The sequence below is a fragment of the Notolepis coatsorum genome, assembly GCF_963971535.1.
Source record: "Notolepis coatsorum genome assembly, chromosome: 1".
Classification (NCBI taxonomy): Eukaryota; Metazoa; Chordata; class Actinopteri; order Aulopiformes; family Paralepididae; genus Notolepis; species Notolepis coatsorum.
Genome location: NC_140165.1, coordinates 305,208,931 through 305,230,529, shown reverse-complemented (window position 1 = coordinate 305,230,529; position 21,599 = coordinate 305,208,931). Strand labels below are relative to the sequence as shown.

At 44.3% G+C, this 21,599-nt stretch overlaps 1 protein-coding gene across 1 annotated transcript in view; it reads right to left on the bottom strand.

Annotated features, from left to right (window-relative positions):
* cadm1b (cell adhesion molecule 1b) overlaps positions 1-21,599 on the bottom strand; it is a gene marked incomplete at its 5' end in the record, with an annotated part of 172,790 nt that overhangs the window by 47,602 nt on the left and 103,589 nt on the right. The gene's annotated exons all lie outside the window — the stretch shown is intronic.

Below are 21,599 nucleotides of genomic sequence, written 5' to 3'. Positions count from 1 at the left end.
AATCAGCATGGATTGTCTGTAAACTTTAATACATGGCAGTTTGGTTTGTTAGAACAGACTGTAATCTTCACTTGCTTATGGCAGATCAATCAGCATGGATTGTCTGTAAACTTTCACTTGCTTATGGCAGATCAATCAGCATGGATTGTCTGTAAACTTTATGCATTGTTGTCACTTGCCATATCTTGCTATGCTCGCTCATGCCTGTATTTTTTATGTCCGTTCTATTTTATAATTTTTATTTTATTTTATTTTATTTTTATTTTACTATTTTTAAACTGAATAATTTTAAACTATTTTTACTATTTGTGTTACTGAAAACTGTAAGCGGAGAGCCTATTGGGATGCTAGATCCTAATGTGAAACACTGTGATTCTACCTGTCTATCTTTTTATGCTCGCTTATGCCTGTATTTTTTACTGTTGTGAAGCACTTTGAACTGCAACCTCTGTATGAAAAGTGCTATACAAATAAAGTTATTATTATTACTGTAAATTGTACCTACATTGTACCTCATCCCATTTCTGCTTTGCACTGTATAGTATATAGTATATTGTATTGTAACTCAGTTACTTCTACTCTGCATTGTACATTGTATATATGTATATACTGAACACTTTTGTCCACGTACTTGACTTCTATTTTATACTTGCTATACTTATTTTATACTTATCTATTTTTGTCTAGCACAGTCTCTGGAGAGTAACAGAAAGAAGCATTTTGTATAAAAGTATTCTGTACTTCTGTATGACAACTAATAAAGAAACTTGAAACTTGAACTTGAAACATTCACACACCGACGGCGGAGGCGACCACGCAAGGTGGCAACCTGCTCATCGGGAGCAGTTAGGGGTTAAGTGTCTTGCTCAAGGACACATCGACACGCTGCCCGGGAGGAGGGGGAATCGAACCAGACGACTGCTCTACCTCACTATCGCGGACAGCCACGCACAATCTCCCACCGCCGCTGCGATAACACATGACTTTGAAAATCACTGACTTGAACCATGAATGGCTCTAAGTTATTTTTCCAACGAAATAACCCCCGCTTTCCAATCGCATTTGCACTTAATCTGAGTTTCATGTGTTTAAGCGACGTCGGAGGCCTATTTAAGCGCCTTCAGACTCGCCTCGGGGCTCCGACTCCGACCAGAGTGACGACGGGGCAGATGCGTGCGTCTGATAACGATAGAGCCTCTGCAGAGAGAGAGAGAGAGAGAGAGAGAGAGATAGAGAGAGAGCGCTGGGGGCTAACCCCGCTGTAATCCGCTGCCCGCTAGGCCCCCGGCTGTCAGAGGGGGGCATTCGTTTAGAGGGAGCATTACAATGCCACGGGGGCACCGCATTAGCCGCGGTGCTGAGTGCGATGGTTTACTCGCACTTAATGGAGTGAGGAAATAATTACAGCTCCGCTCTGACCTGCAGTGCAAACTTCCATTTCAGCCGCCGTCACCGGGGAGCGGAGCTGGACTCACCCAGGGCCACGCACACACACACACACGCACACACACACACACACACCTACACACACACACCTACACACACACACACACACACACACACACACACACACACACACACACACACACACACACACACACACACACACACACACACACACACACACGTGTCACACACACACACACACACACACACACACACACACACACACACACACACACACACACACACACACCGCTCTACACCAATTGTACCGCTCTTGTTACGACCCTGGCTCAAAGGCACGCAACCTATGTGCAAACCGACACCAAAACCCGTGTTTAACCCAAAAAGACTACTCCAACAATGAAATACTGATACAAACTAAAGAACAAAGAATGAGAGAACGTGACAACTCTCCCTCTAGCCACAGACAGAGTGCATGTGTGTCTCAGAGACTGGTTTTAACCTGCCAGCAGGTATCCAATCAGCAGCAATTAGCTAATTAGCAGCCCTCACCTGCATGCCCAGTGACACAGGAGTGATCAAGCTCATGGTACATAACACTGTGTAGTGCCCCCAACCTTTTTACAGTGTACTCCTTCACCACCACTGTGTAGCGCCCCCAACTAGGGATGTGCATCCCCATCACTGAGGCCGATGCGATGCGCATCTCGATACGTTGCCAACGATACGATACATTAACGATACATTTGAAGCATGCAATGCGATACGATTCACGCCTGTTGAGATGCAGTTAACTGTTCGATACGATTTCATTCAACATAATGCGATTCGGGCCGATACGATGCGATTCAACACGATGCAAAATAATGATACAATTTTATGGTATGACAGAGGATTTTGGTTGTATTCCTTATATGCAGCTTATATTATTATTAAAAATAAAATAATCTACTGTAAGACAATTTATATAAAAACTCTTGGGTGCCTAAGACTTTTGCACAGTACTGTGTTTTCTATCCACTTTAGCTAAAACACACACACACAATTTATATATACACACTACTGTGAGACAATAATAATCACACACAAAGGGATAATGGCTTATAGCAGACTTAATGATTTTATAATATTTCAGATAATGAAATTAAATGTTTATCATCAACTATCCAGTTAGTATTTATATTGTAACGTCTGGCCACTTTAAATCATTGAACGTAGAGAGAGAGAGAGAGAGAGAGAGAGAGAGAGAGAGAGAGAGAGAGAGAGAGAGAGAGAGAGAGAGAGAGAGAGAGAGAGAGAGAGAGAGAGAGAGAGAGCGCGCGCATTTGAGTTTGAGCGTTCTGATGTGCCGTAGCTGACCACACCATGAAGGCATTTTGTCAACACAGTTGGAACCTGGAGGAAGCGATATAAAGAAACGAATCGCCAATAAATGTAAAGTTATCTTTGAACCTGTTGTCAAGCGTCTTCAACATAACCCCCCCCCCCCCCCCATTTCCTCACTAATGGAACTGGTGTTGCGGAGGCGTCTCTACAATTCGTAGCCGCATTTCTGCAGACCCCTCTCTGATTGGTTGAGGCCATTTCTGCAGACACAACATTTCCGTAGCAATTGACGACCAGACTCTTTCTCTTAAGGCATTAACTGGGTTAATTAATATAAATGTTATATTGTAACTGTCTAGTTACACATTGGTTCCGAAACATGTATGTTCCAGGCTGCAATTCAAACTTTGAATCTGAGAGAGCTCTGGTCAGCGAAGCCGGCGAGCGATTATTATTGGTTTTTAATGACAAACCAATTACATAATCCTATCCAACATATGTGTAAAGGCACACACAACATATTCCAGTTAACAGTATATTTTTTTAATGATTCGTTATGACGTAATCAATACTTCCATGCGTATAAATTGCGTTCGCGACCTCCATGTGTTGGGGCTATTCATCAGAACTTCCATGCGTATAAATTGCGTTCGCGACCTCCATGTTTTGGGGCTATTCATCAGAAAACTCGGATCCGGGATTCGGCTCCCATCCGTCGGGCAACAACTGTGGGTTTTCAGCCTCTCTCTCTGGAGCTTAACGGAGTTTCGACTCCTGGCTAGAGGAGCTTGTCGCGGCTCATGCGCGCGCTCGGCCAATCAGAGAGGGGTCTGCAGAAATGGCCTCAACCAATCAGAGAGGGGTCTGCAGAAATGCGGCTACGAATTGTAGAGACGCGTTGCGGAGTCACGTTAGTTAGTTAGATAGTTTAGCGTTAGCTGAGCGGCTAACGTTCCAGTTGGTCAATTTTATTCATGTCTCCTCGACTTCCCTGTTTGTTGATAACTGTGACGCGGCTCTCGCCTTCCGTAGTAGCGAAGCAAAGATAGTCTCTGCTGCTGAGTGCTGACAGAAGTGGATGAGAGGAAATTATATGAATTAATCGGTTTTGACCGATGCAAAGACGCTACAACAAGATGCATCGCGAGTTCAACCTGAATTGTAGCCGATGCGCACTTTTTCCACCGGTGCACTCGCATCTTGAAAGTTTATGCTGGTGCACCGATGCGAATCGGTGAATCTTAATATCACTAGCCCCAACCTTTTTACAGTGTACTCCTTCACCACCACTGTGTAGCGCCCCCAACCTTTTTACAGTGTACTCCTTCACCACCACTGTGTAGCGCCCCCAACCTTTTTACAGTGTACTCCTTCACCACCACTGTGTAGCGCCCCCAACCTTTTTACAGTGTACTCCTTCACCACCACTGTGTAGCGCCCCCAACCTTTTTACAGTGTACTCCTTCACCACCACTGTGTAGCGCCCCCAACCTTTTTACAGTGTACTCCTTCACCACCACTGTGTAGCGCCCACAACCTTTTTACAGTGTACTCCTTCACCACCACTGTGTAGCGCCCCCAACCTTGGGCTACGCAGGCTCAATGGCTGCCATACACACTGCCATGAACAGCTCAGGAGACAGGGATTGATATCAGCCAATTAAGGCAGGGGGGGGGGGGGGTGATTAGATGGCCTTGATGTCAGAGACGTCGTCGGGGAACGTCGGGGGGACATCGGGGGAACCCCCTACTCTTTTTGTGATAGGTGTCCTGGGGTTCTTTAACGACCGGATTCAGTCGGGACCTCGGTCAAACGTCTCATCCGAAGGACGGCACTCACAGCTGTACGGTGTCCCTATCACCGTAACAGGGGCATTGTTACTGACAGGTCCAGAGGACAGAGTGCTCCCTGCTGGACAACGACACCACTTTTACGACAGCGGCCTTGACCGGGGCTCGAACCGGTGATCTTACGTTCGTGAGTCTGTATAGCTCTACCCACGTAGCCACGCACACACACACACACACACACACACACACACACACACACACACACACACACACACACACACACACACACACACACACACACACACACACACACACACACACACACACACACACACACACACACACACACACACACACACACACACACATTGTTGTATTACAGGGTGTCGGTCAAGCTCTTTGAGGGTCGAACCAGTTCAATAGCGTAGCTGGGTGCGTTTGCAGAAGGGGGGGCGGTATTTCCCCCCCGGGTGGAGTTTAACCGACTCCTTTGACTCCGATACACTTGCCCCGCTCGCACACGGACAGACCTGTAGACAAGCGGCTGATTGGAGGGATTCTCCACAGCAGATGTGTGTCTTTTAATCACAATATGCCCAGGCGCTTGATAAATTGTTTAGCGCCTCCGTAATAAGAAGCGATCGGTGTTTCCTGGGGTGCGAGAGGACGTGACTCTCTGGCTCTCCCTCCATGTGACCACTGACACTACGGATTAGCCATGCTCAATATGCCAGCGGCGTTTCACTGATCTAACCAGCCTGTTGTCGTGAACCCCCTCCTCCTCCTCCTCCTCCTCCTCCTCCTCCTCCTCCTCCTCCCTCCCTCGCTCCGTCCCTACCCCCACGCGGGGACTCAACGTCTCATAAACGAAAATTTACTCCAGCTCCTGTAGAGAACAGCAGAGGCGCATCACACTCTTGTCTTAATATTTCATCTCTCAACAAGCCAAATGAATCCACTCCATTCTAATATCATTTGACAACGAGTTTAGAGATACCCTCCCCCATGTAAATAAGACGGGGGCCAATATGCATATCCCTCTTGCTGCACAATAAGTGTATAATGAATAATTGATGGGCCCTAATCATAACTGAGAGGCAATGAGGTTCCCCCCCCCCCCCCCCCCCCCCCCCCAACACCTACCGCAGCAGGCTGGAGGTGCTGGAAGGATACATAAAATGTGCAAATATTGGTTGATAAATGTGTTTACCCATTTACAGTATATGAAAGATGAATGAGATTCAGCAATGAGCCTGGTGAAGTTTTAGCCTGCAACCATGGAGAGACATCTCTAGAGATCCGCGCTAGCTATGAAAAATGCACAACGAATGTTTTAGTTATACCTTTTTTTTTTTCTTTTTTTTTTACTGCGTAGCGTCAGTCGGGATTCCAACCCGCGGCGCGGAGAGCAGGCGGTGGTACTGCTCATTAACAGGCTGAGCTATAGCATGCCACCCCCCGGTGCGCCTCACGTTTCATGACTGGGCACAAACACCAGCCACGGTACCGTTGAGCTGAACATGCCGGACACAATCATTTCCAGCCACATGGCAACGTGTCCTGCACAGATTTTATTTGACTTTATTAGGGATCCCCATTAGCTGGTGCCATAGCAACCAGCTAGTCTCCCTGGGGTCCACACACAAAAAAACATACAAAAACAATTACTATTGCAAAGACTAAATTATTAAGTCAGTACACACAATGCATAATGAAACTACTGTAACAATTGAGATAGCTTATTAGTGTAAAACAAAAACTAAAAATTACTTTACAGTGTTAAAAACAATTTAAAAACAATTTAAGATTATTTTAAAAAGTGAATCTACTGTAAATGCAGCAGATGTTTTGAGGCAGGTTATTCCAAAGAGTTAATGCTCTAAAAATAAAAGATCTCCTTAAAGCGTTGGTTTTAGGACCTGGCAATTCAAGCTGCCCACTACTGGAACCTCTAGTGTAATGCTCGTGCACAGTATTACTAAAAACAATCTGATTATGTATAAAAACAGGAGTTTATAGGTAACAAATAAAACAAAACTTGAAACTTGACACTTGAGATTGATGCAGCCTCTATTTAGAACGTAAGCAGTAAAAATACAAACTCTTCACGGCAGTGTGCCGCAGTTTGATGTGGTTTGGAATAGCGGTGAATGAGAGACTAAGGGCGTTTTCACACCTAGCTCGTTTGGAGCTGTTATTCCGGAACCTGGAGCGTTTACCCCTTATTTCGGTTCAGTTGGGCATATGTGAACACAGCAATTACATTCTGTTGCGGAACAAAACAAGCGGGCCGAGACCACCTAGAGAGGGTGGTCTCGGCGCAGTTCCAACCGAACCCGAAGCGGACTCGTACGCTGTGAGAATGCAATCGATTTAACAAACTGACACAATTAATAATAATAATACGTCGTGGGTCAACGTGGAGCAGCGATGAGGTACACTGCGTCGTTGATATCAGTCAGCCGCGCGCAGGAGAGAGGAGCCGGGGTCTCTGTAGTGACAGCAGCAGCACCGTGCGGGATTCTCTCTCTCTCTCTCTCTCTCTCTCTCTCTCTCTCTCTCTCTCTCTCTCTCTCTCTCTCTCTCTCTCTCTCTCTCTCGGCTCGATTCAGGGTTGGGGGGGGGACACCCCCCAAAATCTGACCAATGAGTGAGTTTGCTCGCGCAGGCGTTTGTTTTGGTGCGCTGTTAACACAGCCGTGTGAACACAAACGAACTAAAGGACAAGTGCAACAATTGTATCATTATAGTCCCTGTGTCTCCCTGAATCGGAACAAAGCAAACGAACTACAGGTGTGAAAACGCCCTAAGAAACATTTGCATACCTTGATGAAGGCATGTACGCCAAAACACACGTTTTATTTTTGCAGCTTCAATGCAAAATAGAGGCTATTGTCAATAGGGATGGGAATTGATAAGTTGTATCGATACGATTCCATTATCGATTCTGCTTATCGATCCGATTCTTTATCGATTCCCTTATCGATTCTTGCTACATTTATCATTTCAATAAATGTATTGGAAATGCAACAGAAATAATCTGGTTAGAATAACAACATGCAACTTGACATTTCTGATTGTCATTTATCATTTATTGTTGAGCCCCCATGTCAGAAAAATATAAAAACTGTAAACAAATGTATTAACTATACACTTAAATAAAATAATGTATTTGAGAACTAATTTAATCTATTGAACTGTATTTGCATTCAACAGGTCGTTATTGCAAAAGAGAATTTGTTAGCAATAACCTACCTGTATAAATAAAGGCCAGCTCAGTGTTCTCTCTCTGTCTCTCTCTGCAATGAGCATGGCTATTTAGCTAGCTAGCGGCTAACGTTACTTTACCATGTAAATTAATGACTAGGATGCAAAGCACTTTCAGTTTTCACTGCACACACAAAAGAGGAATACGATAAGAGGAATCGATAGTCACAGAGGCATGCGATTCCAGGAATCGGACAATTAGGAACCGGTTCCCAATTGATTCCGATTCTCGATTCCGATCCCTAATTGTCAATCTCTATTTATGATCTAAACCCATTTACGTTTTTGAGACTTTCTATGGACTTTGTTAGCTCTATTCAACAACTGAAACTGTATTCTGTTATGTTACCTGAAAAGAAAACGATGTACTCTGATGACAGGTGCTTTTGAAGATAATTGAGGATTACTTATGGGAATACTTTTGAAAATGTGCTGGAAGGATACATAAAATGTGCAAATATTGGTTGATAAATGTGTTTACCCATTTACAGTATATGAAAGATGAATGAGATTCAGCAATGAGCCTGGTGAAGTTTTTGCCTGCAACCATGGAGAGACATCTCTAGAGATCCGCGCTAGCTATGAAAAATGCACGATGAATGTTTTAGTTATACTTTTTTTTTTTTTACTGTGTAGCGTCAGTCGGGATTCCAACCCGCAGCGCGGAGAGCAGGCGGTGGTACTGCTCATTAACAGGCTGAGCTATAGCATGCCACCCCCCGGTGCGCCTCACGTTTCATGACTGGGCACAAACACCAGCCACGGTACCGTTGAGCTGAACATGCCGGACACAATCATTTCCAGCTCCATGGCAACGTGTTCTGCACAGATTTTATTTTATTAGGGATCCCCATTAGCTGGGTCCACACACAAAAAAACATACAAAAACAATTATTATTGCAAAAACTAAATTATTAAGTCAGTGCATAATGAAACTACTGTAACAATTAAGATAGCTAAAATTACATTAGTGTAAAACAAAAACTAAAAATTACTTTACAGTGTTAAAAACAATTTAAAAACTATTTAAGATTCTTTTTAAAACGTGAATCTACTGTAAATGCACCAGAGGTTTTGAGGCAGGTTATTCCAAAGAGTTAATGCTCTAAAAATAAAAGATCTCCTTAAAGCGTTGGTTTTAGGACCTGGCAATTCAAGCTGCCCACTACTGGAACCTCTAGTGTAATGCTCATGCACAGTATTACTAAAAACAATCTGATTATGTATAAAAACAGGAGTTTTACTGCTCATGACCAACTTGAACAGCACAAGTATATTAAAAGACAATCTATTTTCAACGTTAAGCCAAGAGAGGCGGGCATGCATACGGCTCACATTAGACCTTAGTGAGCAGCCCAGTACTACACACAGGGTTGTTGTGTAGTAACGGAATTCTTGTAACAGCGTTACTGTATTCTCAAAGGAAAAATACTCATAAACCCATCCATCTACATTCATTGCACACACACACTTTAAACAAACACTCACCTTTAACATTAACTTTAGACACTTTATACACTTTTTAACACTACACTATATTTTATCTATTTATTACAAAAAATATTTGCACTACATCCATACCTCATTTCTACATTTAGCATTTTTTTTTTATTTTTTTTTGCATTTTGTAACTTATTGTTTGCATTTTGTACTTTAGGTTGTACTTTAGTTTGTATATTGTATATTTTGTATAGTGTTTGGACTTTATTCTTTTAACTTCTTTACAGTATGAAGCACATTATCAGGGGCTCATACAGAACCAAGCATTTCCCTGTAATGTACTTTATAGGTAACAAATAAAACAAAACATGAAACTTGACACTTGAGATTGATGCAGCCTCTATTTAGAATTTAAGCAGTAAAAATACAAACTCTTCACGGCAGTGTGCCGCAGTTTGATGTGGTTTGGAATAGCGGAATTGATAAGATTGTATTGATACGATTCCATTATCGATTCTGCTTATCGGTCCGATTCTTCATCGATTCCCTTATCGATTCTTGCTACATTTATAATTTCAATAAATGTATTGGAAATGCAACAGAACTAAGCTGGTTAGAATAACAACATGCAACTTGACATTTCTGATTGTCATTTATCATTTATTGTTGAGCCCCCATGTCAGAAAAATACAAAAACTGTAAAAAATGTATTAACTATACACTTAAATAAAATAATGTATTTGAGAACTAATTTTATCTATTGAACTGTAGTTGCATTCAACAGGTCGTTATTGCAAAAGAGAATTTGTTAGCAATAACCTACCTGTATAAATAAAGGCCAGCTCAGTGTTCTCTCTCTGTCTCTCTCTGCAATGAGCATGGCTATTTAGCTAGCTAGCGGCTAACGTTACTTTACGATGTAAATTAATGACTAGGATGCAAAGCACTTTCAGTTTTCACTGCACACAGAAAACGGTCGCAATATCGAGCCCTTTAGGTTTTCCTAGTCAAGGAATCAAATAGTCTGCTATGGCTGCATGCGTGGCGCTAACGTTATTGTTTTTAAATGCGCAACTGTTGGAAAAACATGGCATCGATAAGAGGAATCGATAGTCACGGAGGCATGCGATTCCAGGAATCGGACAATTAGGAACCGGTTCCCAATCGATTCCGATTCTCGATTCCGATCCCTAATTGTACAGTTTTGCTTGTACAGTTGTACAGTGTTTCCCCCCGCAACCCCTCCCTACCCAACCCCCCCACACAACCCCACCCAACCTCCTCCAATGTACAGTTTTTACGTCAAATGTATATACTCCCTTTTCTGGACTCTTTTTGTATCACAAACAGTACTGTATTTGTAAATCTGGTATGTCATAAATGTATAGATGTAGCAGTACTGTCTATCTGTATGTCATGTATGTCATATATGTCCTGATTAATTGAAAATGGGGGACCCTGATGTAAACAAGACAAAAGTCTTTCTCTGGTCTGCATCCCCTTAACAATTGTGTGTATTGAGCTGTACTGTATTGTACCCATTCTGCAATCTGTTAATAAAGTTTTCAATCAATCAATCAATCAATCAATCAATCAATCAATAAATCAATCAATCAAGCTATTTATGATCTAAACCCATTTACGTTTTTGAGACTTTCTATGGACTTTACTTTGTTAGCTCTTGTAACTGAGGGGTACAATTCCCTGACTGTATTGATAGGTATGGTATCATTAAACCACTACCGTCTTATGTACATTCCTACTGGCCATACAGTACACAGGTATCTAATGATGAACACTTCCCACAATGAATCGGTTCCACACAAAACTGGATTTAAGTATTTATTAGCAGCAAAAGGTACATAATATACTTTACTTTACTTTACTTTGGATGCGCTTATAATGCAAAGGAATGTGCGTAGGCAAATCAATAACGAATGTCCATTCTCATATTACGCAGGAGATAATAATACAACCTGAATCTTAGGAATTATATCTATGGTACACTAGTAATATAGCGGGAGATACTGGTAGGGTCCCCCCGGTTGTAAGCCAGCAAGGGTAGAGGATTTGTCGGTAGTAGAGTCTGGGTCAATGATGATAAGGAGACTCCAAGTACAGGAGACGGTGCAATAAGATCTTGATCCGCAGACGAATACAGCTGTTCTCCGTAGCATGTAGCTCCACATGGAAGAAAGCTAGCCGGCCTCAGGCTTCTGAGAGGCGGACTCGACGTGGCTCCTCACAGGGTAAATCCCACACAATTGTGGATGTCGGCGATTCTCCGCTCCATTAATTACAGGACCAAAAGCAAATATAATCCAGCCGAAAAGGGCTATGCAGTCGTCGGTAGGTTATCCAGTGTACATAATCCACACGGTCCTCGTCTAGGGCCCCTCGGGTGAAAGCGCCATGGTAAGCAGCCCAGCCTGGATAAGCACTCTAGCTGGTACGAGGAAACGTTGGTGATGCTGGTCACTGTAGAACTTTAGCCGCACGATACACTATACACCAATAGACTATTACTGACTTAATAGAATAGGTCGAACTCGACGGTACAGCGTTAAACTCTGACACTTCAGTTATTAATTCGCACGCGGTCTCAATGCTCTATTTGGGGCCAAACAGGCCATACTTCACCGCACGTCGTATCGTGGGTGAGGCTTCAACTTTAGTTACTAAGTGCTTCTGTATTCACCTGCGCCGTATTTATACGCTTAGGTGAACAAACTAGTACCAGCTTTATTCCTGTCTCATATCCTTGCGCAATACCGTTCATGTCCAGGCAAGTCCCCGGCGGTGACTTTGAACCAGACCTTGAAGGTATGGCCATGGCGCCTGTGGACCGCTGTCCAATAGGAGAATGAAATATTATGGTCTGTACTAGGCTAAAGGGATATTCCGTGTATATGTACAAGGAATATACAAGGGATATCAAACGATATACAAATATTATGCAATATATATCAATCAATAAATATATATATTCGGTTTAATCTGATCCTTCGTAACAGCTCTATTCAACAACTTCAACTGTATTCTGTTATGTTACCTGAAAAGAAAACGATGTACTCTGATCACAGGATCAGAAGATAATTGAGGATTACTTATGGGAATACTTTTGAAAATCAAAGTGAGAGAATTTATTTTAATGAGTTCCCTTATTCTTCATATGCTTCTAAGAGCATGCACAATGCATCACTCTGGAGAGTGGGCTAGCAAGAAGAGGCCAGAGAGTAAACCAACAAGAAGGGGCCAGAGAGTAAACTAGCAAGAAGAGGCCAGAGAGTAAACTAGCAAGAAGAGGCCAGAGAGTAAACTAGCAAGAAGAGGCCAGAGAGTAAACTAGCAAGAAGAGGCCAGAGAGTAAACTAGCAAGAAGGGGCCAGAGAGTAAACTATCAAGAAGGGGCCAGAGAGTAAACTATCAAGAAGAGGCCAGAGAGTAAACTAGTAAGAAGAGGCCAGAGAGTAAACTAGTAAGAAGAGGCCAGAGAGTAAACTATCAAGAAGAGGCCAGAGAGTAAACTAGCAAGAAGAGACCAGAGAGTAAACTAGTAAGAAGAGGCCAGAGAGTAAACTATCAAGAAGAGGCCAGAGAGTAAACTAGCAAGAAGAGACCAGAGAGTAAACTAGCAAGAAGAGGCCAGAGAGTAAACTAGCAAGAAGAGACCAGAGAGTAAACTAGCAAGAAGAGGCCAGAGAGTAAACTATCAAGAAGAGGCCAGAGAGTAAACTAGCAAGAAGAGGCCAGAGAGTAAAATAGCAAGAAGAGGCCAGAGAGTAAACTAGCAAGAAGGGGCCAGAGAGTAAACTAGCAAGAAGAGGCCAGAGAGTAAACTATCAAGAAGAGGCCAGAGAGTAAACTAGCAAGAAGAGGCCAGAGAGTAAACTATCAAGAAGAGGCCAGAGAGTAAACTATCAAGAAGAGGCCAGAGAGTAAACTATCAAGAAGAGGCCAGAGAGTAAGATAGCAAGGGGGCCAGAGAGGAAGCTAATTGTAGAAAGGGGGCCAGAGAGTAAGGTAACAAGGGGGCCAGAGAGTAAGGTAACAAGGGGGCCAGAGAGTAAGGTAGCAAGGGGGCCAGAGAGTAAGGTAGCAAGGGGGCCAGAGAGTAAGGTAACAAGGGGGCCAGAGAGTAAGGTAGCAAGGGGGCCAGAGAGTAAGGTAGCAAGGGGGCCAGAGAGTAAGGTAACAAGGGGGCCAGAGAGTAAGGTAACAAGGGGGCCAGAGAGTAAGGTAGCAAGGGGGCCAGAGAGTAAGGTAACAAGGGGGCCAGAGAGTAAGGTAGAAAGGGGGCCAGAGAGTAAGATAGCAAGGGGGCCAGAGAGTAAGGTAACAAGGGGGCCAGAGAGTAAGGTAGCAAGGGGGCCAGAGAGTAAGGTAACAAGGGGGCCAGAGAGTAAGGTAGCAAGGGGGCCAGAGAGTAAGGTAGCAAGGGGGCCAGAGAGTAAGGTAACAAGGGGGCCAGAGAGTAAGGTAACAAGGGGGCCAGAGAGTAAGGTAGCAAGGGGGCCAGAGAGTAAGGTAGAAAGGGGGCCAGAGAGTAAGATAGCAAGGGGGCCAGAGAGTAAGGTAGCAAGGGGGCCAGAGAGTAAGGTAGCAAGGGGGCCAGAGAGTAAGGTAACAAGGGGGCCAGAGAGTAAGGTAACAAGGGGGCCAGAGAGTAAGGTAACAAGGGGGCCAGAGAGTAAGGTAACAAGGGAGCCAGAGAGTAAGGTAGCAAGGGGGCCAGAGAGTAAGGTAGAAAGGGGGCCAGAGAGTAAGGTAGAAAGGGGGCCAGAGAGTAAGATAGCAAGGGGGCCAGAGAGTAAGATAGCAAGGGGGCCAGAGAGTAAGGTAGCAAGGGGGCCAGAGAGTAAGGTAGCAAGGGGGCAGAGAGTAAGGTAGCAAGGGGCCAGAGAGTAAGGTAGCAAGGGGGCAGAGAGTAAGGTAGCAAGGGGGCAGAGAGTAAGGTAGCAAGGGGGCAGAGAGTAAGGTAACAAGGGGGCCAGAGAGTAAGGTAGCAAGGGGGCCAGAGAGTAAGCTACTTGTAGCAAGGGGGCAGAGAGTAAGGTAACAAGGGGGCCAGAGAGTAAGCTACTTGTAGCAAGGGGGCCAGAGAGTAAGGTAGCAAGGGGGCCAGAGAGTAAGATAGCAAGGGGGCCAGAGAGTAAGGTAGCAAGGGGGCCAGAGAGTAAGGTAGCAAGGGGGCCAGAGAGTAAGGTAGCAAGGGGGCCAGAGAGTAAGGTAACAAGGGGGCCAGATAGTAAGGTAGCAAGGGGGCCAGAGAGGAAGGTAACAAGGGGGCCAGAGAGTAAGGTAACAAGGGGGCCAGATAGTAAGGTAGCAAGGGGGCCAGAGAGTAAGGTAGCAAGGGGGCCAGAGAGTAAGGTAACAAGGGGGCCAGAGAGTAAGGTAACAAGGGGGCCAGAGAGTAAGGTAACAAGGGGGCCAGATAGTAAGGTAACAAGGGGGCCAGAGAGTAAGGTAACAAGGGGGCCAGATAGTAAGGTAGCAAGGGGGCCAGAGAGTAAGGTAGCAAGGGGGCCAGAGAGTAAGGTAGCAAGGGGGCCAGAGAGTAAGGTAGCAAGGGGGCCAGAGAGTAAGGTAGCAAGGGGGCCAGAGAGTAAGGTAGCAAGGGGGCCAGAGAGTAAGGTAGCAAGGGGGCCAGAGAGTAAGGTAACAAGGGGGCCAGAGAGTAAGGTAGCAAGGGGGCCAGAGAGTAAGGTAGCAAGGGGGCCAGAGAGTAAGGTAGCAAGGGGGCCAGAGAGTAAGGTAACAAGGGGGCCAGAGAGTAAGGTAGCAAGGGGGCCAGAGAGTAAGGTAGCAAGGGGGCCAGAGAGTAAGATAGCAAGGGGGCCAGAGAGTAAGGTAGCAAGGGGGCCAGAGAGTAAGGTAGCAAGGGGGCCAGAGAGTAAGGTAGCAAGGGGGCCAGAGAGTAAGGTAGCAAGGGGGCCAGAGAGTAAGGTAGCAAGGGGGCCAGAGAGTAAGGTAGCAAGGGGGCAGAGAGTAAGGTAGCAAGGGGGCCAGAGAGTAAGGTAGCAAGGGGGCCAGAGAGTAAGGTAGCAAGGGGGCCAGAGAGTAAGGTAGCAAGGGGGCCAGAGAGTAAGGTAGCAAGGGGGCCAGAGAGTAAGGTAGCAAGGGGGCCAGAGAGTAAGGTAGCAAGGGGGCCAGAGAGTAAGGTAGCAAGGGGGCCAGAGAGTAAGGTAGCAAGGGGGCCAGAGAGTAAGGTAGCAAGGGAGCCAGAGAGTAAGGTAGCAAGGGGGCCAGAGAGTAAGGTAGCAAGGGGGCAGAGAGTAAGGTAGCAAGGGGGCCAGAGAGTAAGGTAGCAAGGGGGCCAGAGAGTAAGGTAGCAAGGGGGCCAGAGAGTAAGGTAGCAAGGGGGCAGAGAGTAAGGTAGCAAGGGGGCCAGAGAGTAAGGTAGCAAGGGGGCCAGAGAGTAAGGTAGCAAGGGGGCAGAGAGTAAGGTAGCAAGGGGGGCAGAGAGTAAGGTAGCAAGGGGGCCAGAGAGTAAGGTAGCAAGGGGGCCAGAGAGTAAGGTAGCAAGGGGGCCAGAGAGTAAGGTAGCAAGGGGGGCTTCTGCTATAAAACCTGGTCAGAGTTCAAACTCTAATTATGTCCTGAAACTATAGGAACAATTATCATCACAAATACTAAGAACCTGTTAGAAATGTACAGTGAGTGACATGAATAACTTCAGCCAAGGGCGGTCCAAGGGCCCATTGCCCCCACACAACGTTTTCCCCATCCCTGGAAAATACGTTTCAATCATTCCTGTCCACTCTAGGTAAAAAAAAAGCAGGGAATAATATTTACATTTTAATCCAATCAAAGAGGACATTGTCACACCAATCAAATGCATACAATGTACAGTACATTGCAACCAATAAAATAGCTTCAATGCTGTGTGTGTTATGAGCCGTTAACCTTTTTTACCACTGCTTCAGCTCCAATTACAGAGGTGTTTTCAGCACCATGGACAGCGATGCTTCACATTGAGAGTCTTTGGACAAATCTCATCTCCTCTCCCCATACTAGACACTATACGCTACATAAGCATCTGTCACACTGTGTTACATTAACACACCCATTCCTGGACTATATATTTGCACATATACTCAAAGCTGTGAGCATCTGAACATGACACTGTTTATATTGTTTGCACAGTACTGCACAATTGCACAGCCCTGTTACAAATTATATCCCACTGTATTTGTATTCCAATTACGTGTATACATTTACTTCATCCTGCACAATTGTACAGCCCTGTCCTGTATTCAATTCTATTGTATTTCTATTCTAATTTAGTAGGGATGCTCGATATTGGCTTTTTTACCGATACCGATATACCGATATTGTCCAACTCTTAATTTCCGATACCGATATCAACCGATACCGATATATGCAGGGTTCCCCCCCCCCCCCCAAAAATGGAATAATTTTTGGTAATTAACATTACATATCTCTTGTTGTGGAATTAACACAACATTATGCATACTTTTGACAATAAATAAAATCAGAATTTGTTCTTACTTGCTTGCCTGTGTAAATAAAGGTTATAAAAATGTAAAAAATATATATATATTTTTAGATTTCTTTTGAAAACCGATACCGATATTTTCCAATATCACATTTTAATGCCGATATCAGCCGATAATATTGGTAGGCCAATAATATCGGACATCCCTATAATTTAGTTATATATTCCATTTTATTCGAACCCTCTGAGGTCGCAGCTATTTTGTGATATTGTAGACCCGCCTACGGGTCTGGCGAACTCTAAAGGCCCTCCCATAGTCGAGCAGACTGTACACAGAGCAACTCCGCGGAGGTCCGCGCGGACTCAAAGGGAGTCAAAGCAGACCCACAGCAGAGTGCAAAGTGCGAAGCTCCTATTTTCTGACGCGCGGACGTCCGCTGAGATCAAAAGCTCAAAGAGTCCGCGCGGACCTCCGCGGAGTCTGCTCTGTGTACAGTCTGCTCGACTATGGGAGGGCCTTAAGGGTTAATCATCTGTTAATGTTGATGCACCAAATGACCAAGACAAATTCATTGTATGTGCAAGCTTACTAGTAAAGTAAAAAATAAAATAAATAAACCTTTCTGATTCTGTTTATTTTGAGGCCTTGAGCAGCGATTACGGATGGATACATCATCACACGTTAACTAATGTAATACTGTGTAGGGTATGGACCAATTAATAATCCCTGTGAGTAATAGAAGCCAAGGTGTTAAGGTTTCACACCGTTAGGAAACAAACAGAGCTGTTTCCGTGTGCTTGTTTTCCCCCCCAAGATAACGTCTGTTATTAAAGACGTTATCTGAATCTGTTTCTTTCTTTACCGTCGTCTTTATGAGAGAGGACCAGCTGACGTTCTGGTGCAGCCTTATTTCTAATTGGAACGACTGTTTCTTAATTACAGGCGCAGGCAACCAGCCAGTTGGTTAATTCATGCTATCTCATTGAAATGACTGACACATGCACGCACGCACGCACACTAATTCTGAAATTATTCTGGCGCCCCTGACATCAGCAGTTTTCCCTCCCTACTAATTTTGCTTCCTTGTTCATGTTTTAGCCTATGTTTCTGCATAACAAATCTGTGTTTAGAATCTTCTTTATTCTATTTATTTTGGGGCTTTTCTGTATTTTTCACCCATCCCAATTTAGTCATTATGCCAATTCCTTTCCTGGTCGTTGCGCACATTGCCCCACTGTCGGCCTGGGGAAGGTGTAGAACTACCACATGGCTCCTCCGATACATGTGGAGTCGCCAGCCGCTTCTTTTCACCTGACAGCGAGGAGTTTCACTGGCGAAACGTAACGCATGCAGAGGTTCACACTATTTCCCCCAGATCCCCTCCCTGCTGAACAGACATCCCGACCGACCAGTAGGAGTCGCACTTTACAACGACCAGGACCACCGGCTTCCCACCCGCTAACACTGCCAATTGTGTTAGTAGGGACGACTGACCAAGCCGGACGGCTGGATTCAATCCCAGAGTCTCTGCGGTGGTAGGCGAGTGCTTAGTCCACTGCGCTACCCACAAACCTGTATTTTAATTAAACATTTTTTTTTTACCATATCAATACATAATAATCATACATTCAAATATTTTTTAAGAGTTTGATGTCTATTTGGAACTGTCTTAACCCATTGTAAAGCAGATTACATTTGTACTATAAATGTGAATGTGGCTACAATAATACTTCAGGCAGATGCGTTGGCAGTGCTGTTGGTCCGCTCTCACTGATTGTGTCGGTGTCAACATCGACACCAAGGATCATGCGTCCATAACCACATGTGTTGTTGATACTGTGGTATCGATTCACTCGGAATGCGTCCTCGTCTATAGCTCTGGGCAGTGATATTATGTGAGACATCCACTGATAACTCTAGGGGGAATCAGCGATTTACATAAACCCAGATTACTAGTCGAGTTCTCCTACAGTATCTCCATCTGTATCTTGATCTGTATCTGTATCTGTACAAATGTAATCAAATGAACAAATGAACATTAGATTAGTCATGTTGAACCCTGCAAATGTATTTTCCAACCTAGTATTCATTGGAAATGCAATTATTGTGCCGTCAAAGCATCACATAATATTCCTACCTCCTCATACTGTAACTTGTCTTTCTGTATTTATGCACACCCCACCTTCCCTCTCCTGCTAAATCAGGTGTGTTCTTTTTACGCAGCCTGTAGACTAATATGTAGACTGCCCATAAGATTTAGTTGTTCTCTGACAATAAAGTGTAATCTAATCTTTTTTGGTAGATTTTTATTTGTTTGTACTACCGGGCAGTCCGGTAGAGAGAGAGAGAGAGAGAGAGAGGAAGAACGGGAGACAGAGCGGGGGGAAGACATTCGGCAAAGGACGCCGGGTCCGGGAATCGAACCCGGGTCGGCTGCTTCGCGACGCAGCGTGTTACATGGATCGCCACTTGGGTGCCCAGTATAATCTAATCTAATATAATCGAATAGTTGTGTGATGTTCTAAAAACATAATCAGCTTTATAGAGCAGAAAAGCTTTAGGCAAGATACTTAGTAAAAGCTTCAGGGACTAATCTTTAAAAAAAATGCTCACGTCTCTCCTACAGTAACGTAGGAGAGGAGAGGCGGGAGCGTGCTGTCCATCTTCGGTTCTGAAATAGGCGATAATAGTCAATAATCAATTTGACATGCGTAACTCATGGTGACAACCTTAAGACAAGCTTGAAAATCTAGGCGAGACCTTGCTCGTCACAGAGCAGCTGAGGAGATACGAGGGAAAACTGAAAACTTGAGAAAACGCCAGCTTTTTTCTTTCTCTCTTTTGATGAACAACTGTCCAAAAATGATTACTAATATTTCCGTGCGTCCAAACGAATAGAACAGGGCAGTCCTACGAGTAGCTTTTGATGAGAGCTCACATCACCCCTGTACTTGCCTCCCTCCACTGGCTCCCGGTGCGCTTTAGAATAGACTTCAAGGTCCTCTTAATGGTTTATAAAGCCCTAAATGGTAAAGCCCCTGCTTACCTAGCAGACCTCCTCACCCCCTATACCAACGCCAGGGCCCTCAGATCGGCTGATAAGGGTCTCCTAACCACTCGTAGGTCTAACTTCAAGTCTAGGGGGGGACGTGCTTTTGCGGTCGCAGCCCCTGACCTCTGGAACAGCATCCCCATGTCCATCAAATCTTCCCCCTCCATCGAGTCTTTTAAATCAAAACTCAAAACCCACCTATATCGCTTGGCCTTTCCTGACTCACTTTGACTCTTGCCGTACTTGTTGACGTGTTGTTCTGTTTTTCCTTTGTCTATCCGTTGATTTTATTTAATTCATCTGTTTATTTTATACTTTTCTTTGTACTTAGCTTAGCTATGTGAAGCACTTTGGTTGACAAGCGTCATGTTTAAACGTGCTATACAAATAAATTTGATTGATTGATTGATTGATTGATTGATTGATTGATTGATTGATTGATTGACGGTTCTACCAGTAGCTTTTGATGACGGTCCTACGAGTAGCTTTTGATGACGGTCCTACGAGTAGCTTTTGATGACGGTCGGGTAGCTTTTGATGACGGTCCTACGAGTAGCTTTTGATGACGGTCCTACGAGTAGCTTTTGATGACGGTCCTACAGGTAGCTTTAGATGACGGTCCTACGAGTAGCTTTTGATGACGGTCCTACGAGTAGCTTTTGATGACGGTCCTACGAGTAGCTTTTGATGACGGTCCTACGAGTAGCTTTAGATGACGGTCCTACGAGTAGCTTTTGATGACGGTCCTACGAGTAGCTTTTGATGACGGTCCTACGAGTAGCTTTTGATGACGGTCCTACGAGTAGCTCTTGATGACGGTCCTACGAGTAGCTTTTGATGACGGTCCTACGAGTAGCTTTTGATGACGGTCCTACGAGTAGCTCTTGATGACGGTCCTACGAGTAGCTCTTGATGACGGTCCTACGAGTAGCTTTTGATGACGGTCCTACGAGTAGCTTTTGATGACGGTCCTACGAGTAGCTTTTGATGACGGTCCTACGAGTAGCTTTTGACAACGAACAGATGGTGTTGCCTAGGCCAGGGGTTCCCAAACTTTTCAGGCCGGGACCCAGAAAATAAGGCGTCAGAGAGCCGCGGCCCAATGCACATCGTCAGGCTTTTTTTTTTTTTTTTTTTGCCAGGTGACCGATTTTTTAAGCCAAATATCACTTCAATCCTATTAAGTTAGTTCAAGTTAGTTATTCATTTATATGTGCTATTTATGAGAGGGCTAACTTGTTGCAAAATAATAATGATAATAATAATAGCATCATTAAAATACTATTGTTGCTTCGGTTGTTTTCAGCGTTTTATGTGCATAATCTGTTATTTAGTTTGAAATGTTCGTTGAAATAAGTTGATTTTTCGTTTTTGTTTATTTATTAAGTTAATATAAAACCATATAGTCACATTTTAGAATACAATAGAATAGAATTTTAGAATACAACTAGAAACACTGTCCTGGCCTGCTTCTAAGTGCAGTGGCCTGAAAAAAAAAGTTAAAAAAAAGTTTAAAAAAAAAATGATTTTTTTTTTTTGGGGGAAATCATCTCGCGGCCCTCCCGTGGCTGCTCGCGGCCCACCTTTGGGTCGCGACCCCGACTTTGGGAACCACTGGCCTAGTAGGCAGAGAGCATGCTGCATCAATGGAGCTCATAACACAACAGCTTTTTCTTTTCCCGAATAATAATATTAATATCTGTGTAATAAAAAGACCCATGTCCAACCCTATGGGGGTTGAGAAGGTTGATAAATGTACTCCAAATGTACATCGCTCTTTGTGAACCTCGGGGCACATACAATAAGTCCGATGATTTCCTTATACTCTGAGAACACAGGCCCAGGTCAACATA